At 39.4% G+C, this 19,544-nt stretch overlaps 1 protein-coding gene and 1 long non-coding RNA gene across 4 annotated transcripts in view; both read left to right on the top strand.

Annotated features, from left to right (window-relative positions):
* LOC123869194 (CCR4-NOT transcription complex subunit 6) overlaps window positions 1-19,544 on the top strand; it is a 318,277-nt gene that overhangs the window by 104,186 nt on the left and 194,547 nt on the right. The gene's annotated exons all lie outside the window — the stretch shown is intronic.
* Window positions 8,571-18,014, top strand: LOC123869223. The gene is made up of 3 exons (XR_006796839.1): window positions 8,571-8,583; window positions 11,244-11,248; window positions 17,916-18,014. It is a non-coding gene; the product is annotated as an uncharacterized LOC123869223 (long non-coding RNA).

The raw sequence follows: 19,544 nt of genomic DNA, 5'->3' as shown, positions 1-19,544 counted from the left end.
TCTAGTTGTTATTTTTGCCTTTTCTTCGGAGTTCATATGATCTGCGCGGATCAACAATTTATTTTCAGAGGAAGTGTTGTGAACCTTCACTCTTTCCAATTTTTCCGAAATAGGTACTAAACTATCAGGTATTTCCTTCAAAAATTTATCTAGATTATTTATTATAGAAACTGGTCTCGTGCCATTGTTTGTCATTCCTATCCTAAATTCACCGTCACGAACGGAAACTAAACATTCATGAACTGTGACGCTCCTAGCATCGATTTGAGGAACTAGGTAATCGCCATCAGGTTTTCTTGATTTACAAGTGACGAGATTATCCGAGAGTGCGTCGATTTTTAAGACTCGCTCTGGATGATCAATAAAAATATTTATTATTTTATTTGGAGTTATAAATTGGCATGTTGCAAGGTTTAAAACAGCGTTTATTTTTCGTATAATATCTACGCCTATGATACCTGTATATTTTGGGTCAAATTCGTACAACAAAAATTCATGGTTTACGTCTTCGCCCAATGTTTTCAGGTTTAAATCAATTGCACCGTTATGCCTAGTAGAATTATGCGCTGTCGTAATTGTAAAATTTACATTTTTAATTTTAGACGAATCCTTATATTTATTTATAAAAGAAGGCTTAATTAACGATCTTGTACTACCTGTATCTATGAGAAATTTTCCTGCCCATTCATTTATTACTAAGTAAGGCAGGTAGTCCTTATCGAAAGAATTTAATTTTAGCCTAATTCCTGGCTTCCTGCATTTTCTTGAAAAAAATCTGCACATTCTTCATTTTCAGAATCTACATTTTCTGACATAATATTATTTATTTCTGCCCTATTAAACGGCCTATTTGATTGACTTCTATGAGATTTTTTTCCTACTGTCCTCATACTAACATCATTGTCTGTTTGTCGAGGATTTTGCTGTGGCGGAAACATTTTTCGCCACTGCTCGGGAGTAGGTCGCGGCATGTTCGTCCAATGATTATTATTTTGCAATGGTAATTGCTGGTTATTTTCCCTGTTATTTATAGGAATATTCTGATTGCTATTATTTTGCCATAAGGGCCTAATAGGATTTGGGCCTAATTGGAATGGTTTTTCATTCCAATTGGATTTCTTGGGAAAATTGCGGAAAGATTTTACTTTTGCTTTTTCTAACTTTTTTGCGAAATATTCTGGATGAAGTTCTAATTCGTGCCTGAGATGATTATAGGCCTCATCAAATGTTGCATGTTCAGCAGATCTGATTAGCCTATCTGTTGACAAATCTAAATTTTGATATAATTGATCAATACACACATTTTCTAATATTGTTTGGGCTTGTGCATTCTTAGCTTTATTTTTTGCCGAATAGAGTAGATTTTTAATTTTATCCGCGAATTGTAGCTGCGACTCGTTAAACAAACGTTTTATTCGCGTTATTTCTGAAATAATTTGTTCAAGTGACCTATTGTCCCCGAATTTTAAGTTTAATGCGTGAATTAATTCCTCAATTGTACCATTTGGCACATGAGCCACCGCTTTTATAGCTTCTCCCCGTAATTTACTTTTTAAAATAATGGGAAATAGAGCCCTGGCATCAGTATCCGCAGCCCTAGCTAAAACAGTGACCTGTTCAATAAAAAAGTCTAAAGTATCTCTGTCGCCGTCGTATTTTGGCAAATATTTTTCGATTGTCGAATGATTGAGAGCCATTTTGAAATTAAAAAATGGTAACACAATACAATATAATACAATAGAAAAAGGAGCAGAAAATAAGGAAGGACGCTTACAGGGCAGCCAGAAGAAGAACTGCTTTCTTCATAGGGTTGGTTCTCCGCTTCTTACGACGAACTTCGCTTCTTGTAGCCCGACGCGAGGAAGCGTTACCGCTGGCACCAGTTAAGGAGTGCTGACTCCTCAGTAGAAGGCTGCCGCCGCGCTGACCGCTGGTGTGAGACCGCCGCCGCCAGCCGCTGTTGTCTTGCAGTGAAGCCGGTGGTGAATTGAAAGTCTTTTGGATGAGGTTTCGATTTATAAGCCGAATTTTACAATTATTTCTTGATAATGAGTTTAATTAAATTTATATAAAAATGATTCGCGGTATTAACGATTGCGAGGGTGAAGCGAGTTGGAGCTTCTACGCGACGCGTTCGTAGAGTTACTTGTAGAACCGGAATGACGCTATTCCTGGGGGATGACATATTTATATGCAGCACCGCGTGGGTAGATTGGTGGGGTCGCTCTACAGTAACGTAGGCCTTGGGGGTTCTGGTGTTTGTCACTAATGGATGTCTGCATTTTTGTTTATCGCTGCAGTTTTGGGTTTTTGTGCATTTGCGCCGTCGCGACGATGATGCTTTCCCATGCTTGGTATTGATAAGCTGTGTGTCTGCGACATGTTGCATCTTTCTAATGGTTACTTGGGAATAAGTTTATCTCTTAAAAGCTTTTAAAAGGTTTTTGTTGATGTGGGTCTGTCTACAATCTATCCATTTGCGATGTCTGGTTTCTTGACTCAATTGTTATTGACAATAGAGGGTTTCAACACCCGTAATAAATCAAAAATATGCAACTTTTACAATTTTTATTGATGGACATTTGGCATATAGCTCGAACCACGGGTTCAATCACAAAACTTGAATTTTCTTTTATGTAGACTGATTATCTCTATAACTTAGGTTTGTTTTGTATCTAGTTGTCGAGTTCTTCGCCGTTTGGGAGGCAGCCAGGCGTCCGAGTCGGAAGAGGAGCCGCGTGGGCGGGCGCGGCGCGTGCGGCGGACGCGGCGGTCGGAGCTGGTGGTGGAGCTGGACAGCGCGCTGGAGGTGTACCTCGTTTGGCCGGCGCTGGTGTTCGAGACGGAGTCAGCCATGCTGGCTCTGTCCCGTAGCATGCGCGATATTTGAGGACATCTCTCCAAGTAGGCGACAGGGTTGAGCCGGTAGAAGAACTGCCTCTTGTACTCGTCGTCTGAATCGTAACGATCCAGCTGCACGCCGAACACGTTGCTCTCGTCATTTTCTATGAAGCTGCGCATGAGCATGACCGTCTCCTTCGAGATCAGCAGCTCCGAGAGTGGAGAGGCCTGATTGCTGTTCCTGTGTGGTGGATCTGCTTGCACGGCTTGTGGGGCGGCGGCGGCCTGCCCGCTGCACTGCACGCCCACCGTGATGGTGGGCGGCTTGAGGATACTGTTGAAGTGAAATCTGTGTTGCACTGCAAATGATGCTGTTGACAGCACTTATGTGCATGATGAGCCTTTGTGCATCCCTCCGACTGCCGCGGCCTACTGCCCGTAGACTGCCTCGTGATCGCCAGGTCCCTTATTGGCGACAGCCTGGGTCCATTTCAATTGCATTCGATTTGTTGCTCATTATTGATTAAACCGCTTCACTTTATTTCCTTACCATAGAATATTTTATATCTCTTTTGCTCTATTTCGAATGCGCCTATCTTTAAGCTTGCATTCTTTTCCATTTACGCTCTCTCTTTTGAATGAGTACTACAGGACTGTCGCGGACAAGCGGAATATTTTACGTATTCATTAAACTCTCCATTGATTCATCTTATCGGAGCTGCTCAAGTGCTCATTCATACTGCCGCAATTTATCTTCATTGCATGTTCAAACCGCTGGTGCTGACAATTTACGCAGCGATCGCATTTCAACTGCATTCGATTTGTTGCAGTTCATTATAGAACATAACCGAGGTGCTTCGCTTGATTTGCACGCAACTCAGAATTGTCTTTTGTTTATTTTTGCTCTGTTCCAATCTCGTGAAGAATGTAATTTCTTCCTTGTAATTAACTTGTCTATTCCCTTTGTTTGGTTTCCACAATCAATTGAGCCTCAATAGCTCAACAAGTTGAGGAGCCGACTGAATTCTAAAAGGTCAGCGGTTCAAACCCCACCCGTTGCACTATTGTCGTACCTACTCCTAATACAGCTTTGCGCTTAGTTGGAGGGGAAAGGGGAATATTAGTCATGATTAACATGGCTAATATTCTTTTAAAAAAAAATCTCTATTCTATATTGCGTGTCTGTAACATTAATATAATTCCTCAATACAATAAAAAAATCATCTAATTAATATTTATTTATTTGTAGAGTTTGATAATATTAATCTTATCATCTCATTAAAAAATTAATTTAATAGAGTCTGCATATAAGTTATCTATCTTCATATTATATTCTCGTGCCTTTCGTAAGTCGCTTTCCTTGGTGCAATTAGCACTAGTTCGTCAGATTTAAATCTGCTAAGCACCAGGTCACGAAGGGGTCACACCTCCTTGCTTTCTTTTTCATTTAGCAAATATGAAAGTGTCACATTGTTATGCGCAATAAGAATACGATGTTTTTACTTTTAATGTAAATTCCATTGTTAGCTATTGTAGCTAACACCGAAGATCCGATGGGCAGATCTTCTATTTTTAGGTACGCCGGAAGGAACAAATAAAACTATCTCTTCATCTTCAGCGGAGTGTGTGTATTCGTTCAACGTCTTGTTACAAGTGACGGTATTATACATATTTTGACAATTCATAAATACGACAGTTGACCATAGATAAGTTAAGGCACGATCTACATTACTTTCTATAGGCCGCGAACGCGCTATCAACTTGTCATAATTAAGGTATATAAATAAAAAAAGCGTTAACATCCATATAATCATTTTGTTTACAATATCTCATTTTATGTATATCAAGCAGTAAAAACGCTGTCCTAAAATAGTTTTATATCAGATTTTCGAGGATCTTTAGGTATCGTGTCGGATTCTGAGGGTTGTGCAAGGTCACCTATACTAATATAAACTTTATGAGCTATATTGAGCGGCTCAATAAAGTTTATTATTATTTTGAGCCTGGTGATTAGAGTATTTTTTGCGCATATTTTTGCGCCCATATCAATAATAATAATTATAAATTTATGTGCATTTTAAAGGCCTTTATATCTCACCGGCGATGTCCAATATACCACGACCCTAACCTCTTATTTATTTTACTCTGCGTGGCGTCGTTATTTATGTGGCTTAGCTAATTCAAATTTATTGCCCTAATATTTTTGATGTTCAGCTTATTACCTAAACGGGTTAGTATTGATCGTCTTGAAAATGTTTTTGCCTTTAGTGGATTGGAAACATCGATGGAATAAAGCTCGATTGGAGCATTGTAAGGTCGTGTTGCGGGAAAGTCCAGCGAAGCGTGCGAAGGTCGGATCGTTTACTCTGTAATGTGATACAGAATGTGTTGCGTAACACAGATAACAGTTAGATAACGGAAATGTGGACTTTATTTACGAGGTCGCTTGCACTATTTTCGATTGGAAGATTTCGGGAACCGATACTAACCGCAATTTCATCCGAGCCACTTAATAATATATGAAAGCGTATCGTAATCTAAGTTTGTGGTAAGTGTTTGGTATGATAAAACCATCAGACAATAAACGAGAAGTTTATTGACAGATAACTTAGCTTTAGAACGTTGAGGTTTTACTATCTACACAATATTTTAGTAAGTACCTACCTACTGTAACTTTTATAGCTAAACGCACGAAACATACCTAAGTTGAGGAACGCTAAAGATTTTATGACATAAGCTATAAGAATAAAATTAAATGTATGTATAAGTATGTAGTTTTGTTGAAGCAGAGATTTAAATTAAGACGGGTAGGTACTCTGAGATCTACCTACCTATAACCTATAACGTTAGTTTACGTTACGTCATGTAACCTTATTTTTACAAACAAAAAATTTGTAAAGTCCCTATGGCCCAACATAAAACTCACTCAGGAGACATTTTACAATGAATAAGTAGGTACGATACAGTATACAGACACGGCAAAATAGCTGGACTAGATGATCAGCACGTGCGTGCGTTCAACTTGCTAGAATTATCTAATGGCATTAATTAAAATAGCACGTTTCATTTGATTAATTTGTACGCCGCATCACGTTCTTATGCCAGCGAATGAAACGACGGCGTGGGTAATCTTCATCTTTTATCTTTTGCTATCTTTCGGAACCAATTTTCCTCAACTCAGCATACATGTTCCCCTATAGCACAGATTAGGAATAATGATATTACATACAGAGGTTCGCCGAAGCCTTGCATCGTGCAGGACAAAGCTACCTAGGTAGTTAAAGCTGGTTAGGGCCCTAAATATATTGAAGAGTTGTTATGGTCATCCGTCATTTACGACGAGACCAAAACCGTTTGACTACTGTTTCTCCCGTTATACTGTGTATATAGCCTGCTTAGTTAAGTGTTAATTTTAACAATCATATTTTCAAGACATACCTACATACAAACTTAATATAAGTTGCAATGCTGACGTTGTCTGCTAGATTTTGATAGTCTATTTCCAACCAATTCATTTCCTAATAAGGCATAATACTCGTATGTTAATATCTTTGCTGATTCAAGTAACTTTTAAAGGTCATACATAATGAGTGAAGTACCTACCTACACCTAACCTATCCATTGAATCGCAATTTTAGAGTTCTCTAACAGGATTCAGAAATTCTTCTCGTTACATACTCACATTTTAATAGGATCATAATATTAGGATGCATACATTATAATAGGATCTCCATACAGCCGTTTAGAATTTGGTACCTCGTAGAGTCACCTCTCAGAATGAGGCTTAGGCCAAACTTGCTATACTTGCAATATACTTAGTATATCACTTAGAGAAATGTTCGTAGTTTTGAGAACCTGAACCTAAAAATAATCGTCCTCTCAGCGTCAAAGCTTAGTAGTAACACAGAACCCTCTGAACGGGTATTTAACTCGCATTCGTCTACTAAGCATTTTTTTATGAACAATCTGAAGAATGGTCGGCAAGGTGTGGGCGTTTACGAATTCCGAGGATCGCTGCCGGTTCGCGTAGCCTGCTTCGCGTCGTGTGGGCTGCGAATGCACTTTGATTTACTGCCTTTGTTTTTTACCACCGAATTTTACCGTACAAAATATGTCATACGTTGTACCATAACTGTTTTTTACTATCGAATTTTATCGTACAAATGTCATACGTGGTTCCATATCATATTGTGGTTTTGTGTTGACCTACTTTTATTTTATCTTACAGTTAGAAAACAAACACTAGGGACTAAAATTTTTTGTCTGGCGGATAAAAATTTCGTGTATTTCACTTTGTATCAATCGCACATACTATAGTCCCATCTGTAACACTTTGTACGGCGTTTCGTAATCAAGGTATGTATTTCTTTTGGTAGTAGTGACCATTAGGACCTAGGCAAAGATTTAAGTCCTAGTCTGTCAAATGGTCAGAGCTCTATACCTACCACCAAGAGACTTGCATGCCGCGGCCGTGTGGAAAACGATTCCGGTTATGTGTACCCCAAATTCGTCATAAGACGAACCGAAGTCACACATATCGTTGATAATAAAGGAATTTGTTCATTGTTTTAGTGTACCTACATAATAAGCTTAAAAATAATGCATTTGGGCCAATTAATCTCTCTAATAAGTATCATAGCTTGGAAGAATTCAAAATGAGTCCATAATAATGATTCATTCATTCCCATTTTCCTGCACCAATTTTTTTCCTACAGTATTTATTATACCTATTATACCTACTACTGTCGTTCGTTTCCTTGTTTTGCTTAGGTATGTGTATTTGAATTCTGTTGACACAGTTCCAAATCCATTCAATTCGGCTGTATTTTTTATGTTCCTTTGTCACAGGTCATAGCTTCCGCATAACATGGTTGAGTGCTGAGATTTGAGAGTTTATTTTTCAGAAACTATAAAATCCGTTCAAAAAATTTTATAGATGATTTTGTGGACTACTTGTGTAAGAGTTTCAAATACTAAATTTAAAAATACGTAACCTTTCCATTCTGGATAACTAGAGTGGGACCGTCATAGTTCAGTGAGTTGCGAATCTGAAGTGGCAATGGGCAGGGCGCGTAGTTCAAAAAACCGATAGATGTTGGGGTCCCAAGGTACTAGAAAGGTGACCTCGCACCGGCAAGGACAGCGCTTGAAGACCTCCCACTAGGTGGATAGACGACATCCATCGAGTCGCTGGGAACCGTCGGAATTCAAGCGGCATAAGACGGTTGGAAGTCCCTATAAGAGAGCGATGTCCATCCGTGGACGTCTATCCGTTGACAATGACGATGATGAACCTTTCTATTACATTATGTGGATCATTTGTGTAACCTTAGTACATAAATTTTATTGGGACATGTTTCTATTTAGATTTCGTTTTTCTTTTTTTTTGATTGCTGAAATTGGTAACTGAGCCCGGGGTAAACGAGATTTGCAAATCGCCGCCGGGTGTCATGAAGAATTGTCCGTAAATTGAACGGACATTTGTTTACATTGGATTTGTTTTTTATTTGTGTTTATGATCAATATGGTTCGTTTCCATTTGAAATTATTAATTACTTTTATTTACTAGATAATGCTCGCGACTTCATCCACGTGGATTAAAGTTTTTTGATTTCCAGGTTTAAGACAGAATAAGACACATATTATATCCATACAAAAATCACGTCGATCTGATTCTGTAGGTCTATTGCGACGTGATAAACGGACAGACCAACAAACACTTTACTTTGTAATATTAGTAGGGTAGAGTTTATCTTATTTCTTTTTTTGGGTTCTGCAGTAAATTTGTCTATAATAACCGTTTCTATTGGTCTACGTTCAACATCGTCATTTAGAACGCAAGCGTTACTTTTTATTGGCCGCAAGCGTATTTTATGTTAATATTTTGTTTGTGTCTGGCCTTCGTACATAAAATATCCAGATCAAGGTGGAGTTTAATGTGTAGCCTGACCGTGACCCCTGGTTCGGCGTCCGGATATCGCTAAAGAGTATAGTCGTCCCACCATTTGGCAGAGAAATCGGGTATTACATATTCATGCTGCAGATACATTCTTGCTAATAGACCGTGCGAAGGTAGCATTGGGAAATTCTTATTTAATCCAGCAAGTGTATGAATATTTCAAAGGCCAGATGTTGGGGTTGGGGTGATCAAGTTCATTAATACGTTATTGCAACACTTATATTATAATTATATTATTTACTTATATACAGTCACCTAAATTAAAGCATTTGATATCTTTTCTAAACTCATTTAACACGCCAAGAACTCTACAGAGAGTAAAAGGTATTGATACACTAGCTGAGTTATGAGTGGATATTATCCCTTAGGCTACAAAAGTTATAAATGGAAAAGTTGTGTTATTCAATCAAAATAAACCAAAAAGTCCGAAAGAATTGTACGAAAATCTGTATTATGTATGTAGGAACCGAATTCACTACGAAGTAACATTAAATCCAAGCGAAAGAAAATATAGGAAGGATATAGGTACACTATCTAGATTTAAGGAAATTATCACATGTACCTAAATATTACTATATGAGATAATAAATAAATACAAAACCTTTAATCAACTACATCTACAGCAAAGAAAATAAATACAAAAAAAAAACACACTTAGGTAACAACAAAAATGAAACTGTAACAAGGGGTTGTTATTTCTTGATTTTTTTGTACGATAGCTAGAAACATTCTATAACATTTCCCTCCTAGAGAATTGCGATGAGCACGATAGTAAAAAAACAATTCGCTTCGAATCACCTAGAGTAAAAACGTTAAAAGAAATAACCACGGAATGGGAAGAATGAAATAACAGGCTTTACGATGTTATGATACTTTTTATGTCGCCGAAGCCCAATATTTCTGCCCACGCAGTTCGTACACACCGTCCAATAGTAGTTTACAACCTATGTATTAGATAACTAACGTAACGGAATCTCCTGGTACAGGACACTAAACTAAGACGTGGAACGAATAATCTTTTTGTCTAACGGTCAAATCGGGATCATAAATGTCGTGGTCCCGGATAATACAGTAAAATACGTTGCTGATTCGCTTCTTCTACGACAAATTGTCTATGGAATCGTAAAATTCGGACTTTTATCTTCAAGTTTATTAACGTAGAACTGTTACTCAATGTTTTGTTTAAATAAAGAAGCACAGACGTTGCTTAGCTTAGATTATTGTTTAGCGAAGTTTAGATCGTTACTAATTGCAAGTTCCAATGCAAAAAATGTCTAAGTTCATTTTTGTCATTTATGAAGTGGTAACGCAGGCTAAAACACTTGTCTTTATCGATATTTTTAATCTTGAACGTTACTAATACCACCTAATACTAAAACAGATATGTCATAAAAAAAACATCACCTTTTTTTTCCAAATCACGTTTTCGATGCTAAAATTCGATATATTCGTTCTCTTCTTGAACAGTATTGTAAGTTGTAAACACAACCTATTAAATTAAGGATTTGTGACTTATCAACTTTTTGCATTAAAGCCTCCAATTACTGAGCGTAACCAAAATCTAAAACTTGCAAAACTACTTTTGCATACCGTTATCAATTATTAAGTTCATTAGCTGTGGTCTTTGTCCTAGCCACTTCTTAATAGCGAACAATTTTTTTTTAATCAATTCGCACCGTGCATATAGAGTCAAACAGACTCAGCGTAGATGCATTGTTTCAATATTAGTCGCAATAGGAACAACGCTATTGACGATCGTTCTATAAGGCCACCCTGGCTCTCGCTTCCACACACTATAATTTACGACTTAACAGCGCAAATATCTATTTACGTGTTCCGTTCCGAGTCTAATCCGTACGCCATGCGTCTGAAATTGTTTAGGAGTACCTATACGCTCGTGATTTATGAGTATCTGTAGCGAGTCGTAATGCCCCTTTCATGGCTCTTGCACACATTCGCCAAAGGCCGCTGTTTATGTAGACGCTGGTTTCAAATTGCGCCAAGATATCTAGAAAACCTCGTTTTGTGATGTTGAAAATATTGAGGTGTAAGTATGTATGAAAACCTACAACGTCGGCTAGAGCTCGCCACGCAGTATGCCAAGTTTGCATAGGTTCGAACCAAATACAAAGTACCTAGGTATCTAATCGGCGAAGCCACATCCTGCTACTTTTTGTCGGCTTAACGACTGTGGCTGATTTTGGCCCAGCATTCACGTTGACTGGCATTCGCCGAATGCGTTTGGCCATTGTGAACTGGAGACTTTATAATGCGTGCCAATTTTCAGTGTTCATTGAAGTTGTCTTTAACAAAATATTTTTGATCTCTCATCTGATATAGAGTGTAGACTGTAGCGCTTTGTTTATTTTATTCTCGGATTACAAGGACAAACGAAATTATACGAATGTTATACGCATTCATCACCAAAGATTGTCTATCAAAGATTGGGTCTAGCAATAATGCCGCCTTTGAATACTTTTCTCCTTATTTCTCTACCAATATTTTCATATATTTTGTTCGCAATAAGAAATCCTTTTTAATTCGTTCATCTTTCTAAATTCACATCAGGGCTCTCTTATTCTTAATGGCAAAGACAATTATTTTTTGCCAAATAAGGTAGACACTTTAGTTCCACGATAAAGTGAAACTCAGAGTTAAGGTAAAGTTAATAAGATATTCACAGATTTCAAGGCTTTCAAGGTAGGGCTAAGATTTTTAATGTAAAAGAGTCAAGCGAAAACTCAATGAGTCATTTAATTGTATCGAGTCAAAGACACAGCCTTATCGACCCTGCGTGATTCTCCGCAATTCCGCGTCTTTATTGGGGAAGTTTCGGTGATATCTCCACTCGCTCCGAGGTGTACACACGCTCCGGGTACACACGCTCCGAGCGTGGCATGTAGTGTATACAGTACAAATCAATCGTTTTGCCCGAGTTTTATTGCCCTTATCGACTAACTTCGAATAGATACGCGGATTGAAGTTGCGTCTTTTTACCCGACTACGGCAAAGCCAAAAGGAAGGGTTATGATTTTAGCATTCTGTGTATGTATGTATGTTCTCCGTGTTCCACCGTAGCGCCTGAACTAGTGAGCCGATTTTGATGAATGAAGTGTCAATCGATTCGTTATTATGGTCCAGGTGACATAGGCTACATTTTATACGAAATAAATCGACCTGACGGATGTTACATCCAAACAAGTAGACGTCTCCAAAATTTTTTTTTCTATCGAGTGGGATATCAAATGAAAGAGGAAAAAAAATCTGAGTTCATAAATATAAATATAGTACAATGTTAAAATACACAGCCTGAGCAAACTGAGCATCCTAGTAAGTCTCTTTTAGCGACATCCACACGCCACAATTATATTATGCCGCCTGAGACTCAGGCGAAAGTTAGTGTGTGTGTGTGCGTGTGCGTGTGCGTGTGCGTGTGCGTGTGCGTGTGCGTGTGTGTGTGTGTTTGTTACTCCTTCACGCAAAAACTACTGGACGGATTTGGCTGAAATTCGGAATGAAGATAGATAATATCCTGGATTAGGCTACTTTTAGCCCATAGGCTACTTTTTGTCCCGGAAAACCAAAGAGTTCCCACGAGATTTCGAAAAACCTAAATCCACGCGGACGAAGTCGCGGGCGTCAGCTAGTATCTTATAAATCCAGTGCGATAGTTAGAAGACGTTTATACTGCTACGTACCTACTTATTACGTTTATGTGTACTTATTCTCTATGTACCACCTAAGTGTAATTTCTCTTCAACAAACATTTGTTTGTTTTCGAATACGTGACCGTTCTTCAGCATTGTTGTGAGGTTCGCACTTAAATCATGCGTGATCGGATGAAAGTACGATCTTATCTCGGTCTTCCCACGAGTGACGGGCTGTGTCATTGAGATATTGTTATAACTTATAGTACTAGAGGTGCAATTCCTGCAAATCCAAGGCCAACCTGATTGACGGCAAGAGCCACCAGTAGCGCGTTTTATTCAGTAGTAACATTAGCGCTGTATTTGCTTTCAACGTCGTCGTCAACTGATAGACGTCCACCGGTGGGCATAGGTCTCTTGTAGATATTCTCATACGCCGCGGTTTTATTCATTTAGCACACATAAAGACACGGAAACAATACAAGATACAGAAGAAAGTATATAGAAAGGAAAGAAAATATTGAGCTTTTAGTTTAGCTCGCACCTTACTATATGTAATAAATAAGTGACGCCCGTGACTTGGTCCGAGTCGGTTCAGAATTTTTAAAATCCCGTGGGAACACTTAATTTTCTGGGATGAAAGTACTTAGCCTATGTTATCCCCCAAGTCTTTAAGTATATTCAATATTCATACAAAAAATGAGGTCGATCCGTAGGCTTTGTTGCGGCGTGATTGAAGGACAAACCTACACCATCACGCTATTACGTTATGATATGAGTAGTGTTTTTAATTTATATTACTTAGAAAGTAACTCTTTTCATCAAATGTGGAAGTTTTATGAGTATGTACCTATGAGGTTTGCTGCTCCGTTGACATCATCTCACTGGGCTGTGTACCCGATTATTGTATCGTACTCGTATATTGCAACATGACTTACTTGAAAAATACAATGGGATGTATCTCGGGATCTAAATGCATGGAACGTGCCCCGGCTGTGTGTGACTTGTAACTAATTTATGAATTATGTTATCAATCATGATCATGATGCGATTCATTCGATGTCACATCGTTTACAAATAAACCTAGTTCGTTGGCATTATGTTAAGTGTTGTACGATGGAATGCTATTGATTTGACCTATCGCTTTTGTTTGGATTATTTCTGCATTTAGAAAACTTTTCTATGCCCTTTTTGTTGACGGTGGGAAATCTTCTTATGATACCTGGTTTCTTAGGAGGACATATGGGGTTATGTGGGATTTCTACTCACTAAAACACCCTCAGTGGCAATCCTCAGCGTATATTAAGGTATGACCCCTAGCTCTAAAGTACGTGTCCATTGAGCTTATCCTGGAAAATTTCTATACTTACTCGTACCTACCAGCACAGCGTCCCGTGGTTAATTCGAAATAAGGCATTTTAAGTCAATCTGCCAAATATTTCGGATCGACCTATTTTCAACAAAAAAAATATGTTTATTCAGTAGTAAATAGTACCTATCGCTTTTTTTTCGTAAAAAAACCTAACTGAAACCCATTGTAAGTTCTCCAGCCCTAAATTATTCTTTACACCATATAACTACTTAGGTACATAAACGCACCCAATCACATGCCTATTTACCTGGTTTGTGGTCTACTTTGCTTCGGTCGTCCAGATTCATTACAAAATTTCAATTTCTTAATGCATTAATTTGAATGAGCTTATAAGTCGGTGTCCATAAACGTTTAATTCCAATTCCACCAAGTTATGAAGTAACAAGAAACGGGTTAAACACGTACACGCTTAAATTAATTCAAGACGATCAATCACACCACACGCGGGTAAATGAAGGGACACAAAAAAGGGTAACACAATACCCGCGCCATTGAATTAATCAGATATCTCGTAATGCGACTATCAAAATTCGACAGGTTATCCCTTGAATTCGACGGAGCGTAACGTTGCCGACGCGACCTCAGGTCCTGTAATAGGAGAGCTGGTGGGAACTTTGACAAGTCTGGACAAAATTTCTTTGACTTAACTTTAATGGCGTAGGGCATTTGGCCATTAAAGTTAGGGCATATAGCCTTCTATTACTCTAGTCCTTTCCCTTACTACCCGACTGCGGCAAAGCCAAAAGGAAGGGTTATGAGTTGTGATTTGATGTAGGGATTAGAAAGAACTCGACCTGCCTGATATTTCGGGTCGCCTTATTCTAATGAACGTGTTTTTCAACTACATATTAATGTGCATATCTTTTCTTTGCTTAATTTCTTTTCTGCTATATTTAAGTCGTGCTTTTGCATTTGTAGCCTTTTCCATATTTGGCTATCTCTGTCACGTCCGTCTATGATTCAACCAACTTTCTTTCGTCATAAAAATGCATGTGCACTACCGACCGGCAGGTAGATGGTGGGTTGCTTAACTAAGATAAATTAAGAGGGATTACGCGTTTTATTTTGTCAAGTAAGAAGTACCTCCACAAGTTTCTGACCAGCTCTTCAAGCATATTTTTTGTACAGTTTTTTTCGGTTACGGCGGCATCTGAGTTCGCTTCTCATTACGCTTTTGTGAGACGTTTGTAATAGATACCCTATTAATTTGCTTACTTAGAAATTAAATAACGATATTTTGGTACTTGCGGCGAATTACGTACAGGTGAGCTCATCTCTATTTAATACTAGGGGATGCCCGCGGCTTCGCCCGCCTGGATTTTGGTTTTTTAAATCCCGCAGGAACTCTTTGATTTTCCGGGCTAAAAAGTAGCCTATGTCCTTCCCCGGGATGTAGCCCATGTCTGTACCAAATTTCATCAAAATCGGTTCAGCGGTTGGGCCGTGAAAACGTAGCAGACAGACAGACAGAAAGACAGACAGACAGACACACTTTCGCATTTATAATATTAGTATGGATCACAAGGGTTGAAGAGAACTGATGACTACAATTTCTCTTTGCCTCAGGGAACATGTCGAGCTGACGATTGCCCTTGTTATTATCACTAGTAGGAATTCATCGAGATTCAAGTCGTATGCGAAAAGACCTACAAGCCCATCGCGTTACTATCCCAACAAGTGTAAATTAAAAATTTATAACACCCCCGACGATCCAAAGTATTTGAGTTTTCCAAAACATCATTTTCAAATCAATAATCATGTATTTAGGCAACGTCCATCTTGACAGCTTGACATTTGTCTATTGACATAATATTATGAACCTAACAGTTAACTAACCTTCTTTTCTACAAGAAAACTAGAAAAGAGCTGATAACTCTTAAACGGCTGAACCATTTTTTTTAGATTATAGCTAAGAACACTCTCGATCAAGCCACCTTTCAAACAAAAAAAACTAAATTAAAATCGGTTCATTCGTTTAGGCGCTACGATGCCACAGACAGATACACAGATACACAGATACACAGATACACAGATACACAGACACACAGATACACAGACACACAGATACACAGATACACACGTCAAACTTATAACACCCCTCTTTTTGGGTCGGGGGTTAAAAAACCCTGTCAATTGAATAATGAAAGAGATCATGCATGAGCATTTAGCTATAAGGATTACCACAGAAAGAGTCGGTCAGAGTCTAGGTTGAGATGTACATTGTACACAGTACCTGCACAGTATATATCTACCACCACTGCGTAGCTGTGAAGCTCCGACTACACGCTCCGTCTTATCTGAGAGCTTACCTGCACAAGCCAGTTTGAGCAGTTAAGTGCGTGCGTGTGGATGGCAAGACGGTATCCCGCGCATTTCCATAAGCTTCTAAAGATTTGACTATGCAGTTCTCGATCTTGCCTTTGCAGTTCTAACTGCGCAGGCAAGACGAGCGTGCAACGGGAGCGTAATAGGTACATGTGAATAACTTATAAATAACATTTGATACATTTTTGATAACTTCGTTCACAAACGCAGTGAGTCAAAACACGCCTCAATTCAACTGTAACGTAGTTATGCTGTACACGCGTTACAGGCTACATTATGACACGCATAACAAAGGTACCACAACTGATGTCGCAACATCCCATACACTCATATGCGTGACCAGCGGAAACGTTAATGATCGGTATGGGTTAACAACCTGTAGTCTACAGGACATGCGCTCCGGAAGATTCACAGCATATTTCCTATTGCTATTATGTTTGGTACTCAAGGTAATGATAGGTTGCTGTGAGTTGACTCGCTTCATCGTCCCTTCATTCAGCTTCACCGACTTGACCTTGGTTACGCTGCGGATGTAGGTGTTAAAACTTCCGGTCTTTGCTCCTTTAGGCCTGTTTGAGGAGATACTCAAACAAGGGATCCTAGCTTTTACAAGCTTCTGGCTTCACGCTTTACAAAATCATTCTTAGGGTAAAGTACCGACTAGCGATCGCTTCTTTTCAGCAGATTTGCTGATTTTGATTTTCAGAGGATTCTCACAGTGCCGTAAAATTAATAAGAATTTTGACTATTAGGTAAACGATAAGTAGTCAAAATTCTTATTCTTAAACCAGAGCTACTCGTTCATCCATAACCTTGTCTATAACTGACGCGGAGTTCAGATCGCGAAGAAGCGCGGTGAAAGTGTTTAAGTTTTATGCAAAACGCATCAATTTTCAACGCACATCGTATTGTTCACCAGCCGCGCAGCATCAATTGCGTTGCGATTCCCGCGCATCTCGAGCTCTCTTCAATTCTCGCGCTCTTTTCAATTGCCCCTACGTGTTCCGAACGCGTGCCGCCGACCGCAGCCATCAGCCGTATCGCTTGCAATTTCGATAAAACCCTATGTTCAAGTTCATCTCGCGGTCTTCCCTAACGTCCCTGTGGTTGGACGAGCGAGTGCATCTCTAAAATGATGGCCAAAGCGCCCCGATAGGGTTTCTTACTATTACATCAACACTTGCTCTCAGAAGTGTATATATTTCAGTTCATCCGTAACCGTTGCGGAGGTCAGATAAAATGAAATAAAATGAATCGCGAAGTCAAATGGCGAATACAAATATACCATAGGTATACCAGAACGTTTGGTGTTCAGTTAATAACGTATTTTTTGGGTGCTGGAATTAGCTTTTAAAATGAACTAACATACTAGTACTAACAACCAGGTACATGCAAATATACTTTGAAAGGCCATATCTTTTTATACGTTAAACGAGGATCTTCACTCAGCACTAAAAATGAATTCAAATCGATCACGATCAAGTCTTTAATCCCAATACCCGGTTGCATGAGGTTTCGCAATTTGACCGCGAGGGCCCATTTCGCCAATTTCACAGACCAGGCGTCTACCACCCACCGGAATTCACGAGATTGATTGCTAATGACTATCGTTAGGTTGTTACGTAATCCCCGGGGCAGCTGTCAGATCGGACGTTTAACATGACTGCCTGGCATTAGCCCTATATTTCTGTTTCACGAGAACATAACCGTTTACCTCAGACAATGTATGGATGAGGCCTCGGGGAAACAATGTATCATTGATACCGCTAAGGCTGATTTTACAGTCACGCTGACTGTCGGCGCTGATAGTTGAATATGCATCATTGCAATGTAGCGTTTTGTGGTTACACTGATAGGTCAGTGCTGATCAACGTCGGTGCTAAAGGTGCGCGCGCGTCGTCGAGGCGCATCGGCGCCGCTGATCAGGCAACGGGTCGCTGATAGAAATGCGGCGACCAGCTAAGTAGGTACGCCTTGCTGACCCGCCAGTGCAACGATCAGCGTGTCTGTAAAATCAGCCCGAGGCGGCATCCCTACGGGCGAAGGAATCGCAAGGAGCCGACCTTTTATCGTCGGTGATAGTGGAGATTGACCTATAGGAGATGTATCGAAATTGGTGGCAGGGCGAGACTATCGCCGCGATTCTCACGTCCGTGGAGATGGCGCCTTACCCACGACGTTGCGCCCGAGAAGTTAAGAGCCTATAATATTTGATGATTTGAGAGCCCCCGAAGTCATAAACGTTATAGTCCCAGGGACCATTTGTAATGTGAAGCTGCAATTGATTATTAGGTATAGATGGTATCCTAGCGTGCAGTCGCTGTTTACATCCCGGAAACTGGGGATAAGCGAGAATATACCGTCGTGCATTTTGATGTTCAGTGTTAGTATTTACGTCTTCTGTTATTGATAATATTTTACGGTCTGATTTGTATCTAATCTAATCAGCCGATTAGATTTTCAGTCGAAAATATCGTCCTTGTCATCGCCGTCATCAGTTGGACCTTTAACTCTGGTTTTTTTTTTGTTCAGATACAAGTAAGCCTTTGACTCTATTTTCATCTGGTGGTAAGTGATGATGCAGTCTAAGATGGAAGCGGGCTAACCTGGAAGTGGCACGGCAGTTATTAAATCATACCTCTTTGGTTTTAACGCGGCATCGTACCGGAACGCTAATTCGCTTGGCGGCATGGCTTTGCAGGTAGGACGGTAACTAACCACGGCCGAAGCCTCCCACCAGACCAGACCGGTTTAGAAAATATAAAATTCCAAACCCCAGCCGGGAATTGAATCCGAGACTTCCCACTAATAAGACCATTGCGCCAGGGAGGCAGGACTTTCACAAGCCGCTAGGTCTCTTCAACTCTGATGACTTCTACGTGTCGCGGTCTTGTATCCAGCGGCTCCCAAGCGTAAGAGGGTAGCGGCAAATATCGATACGTTTTTATTTGAAACACCGTTTTTTATTATTACTCACCCAATAATAATAATATGGCCAATTACATTAGGGCATGATTATAGGTATAATTTGACCCTGAGATAACTTACCGTTATTCTGTCGAGGCCATTAAAATACCAATACAATAATACCCATTATCGACACTCAACAAAAACAAACTCAAGTTCGATGTCGATGGTCACGAAATAACAATGCAAGTTTCAATTTATTAAGTTACTGCTAATGGAAAGTCGAAATGCGTACTCATTGTGGTTATATCGCCGCGGGCCTTTCCATTCGGTTTCGATTCCACTTGTTGATTTACGTAACAGCTCGCGATTATTTAATTTATTGCGTCTGCTTCCGAGAAACTGTTACATTATTATAAGATGCACATACAAGTGATCTAAATTTCTATTTGATGGCCACCCTCTTAGCAGAGTACCTATAGGGAAACCAACA

This window comes from Maniola jurtina, chromosome 10 (genome assembly GCF_905333055.1).
Source record: "Maniola jurtina chromosome 10, ilManJurt1.1, whole genome shotgun sequence".
Taxonomy (NCBI): Eukaryota; Metazoa; Arthropoda; class Insecta; order Lepidoptera; family Nymphalidae; genus Maniola; species Maniola jurtina.
This window is presented reverse-complemented; position numbering and strand designations above follow the sequence as displayed.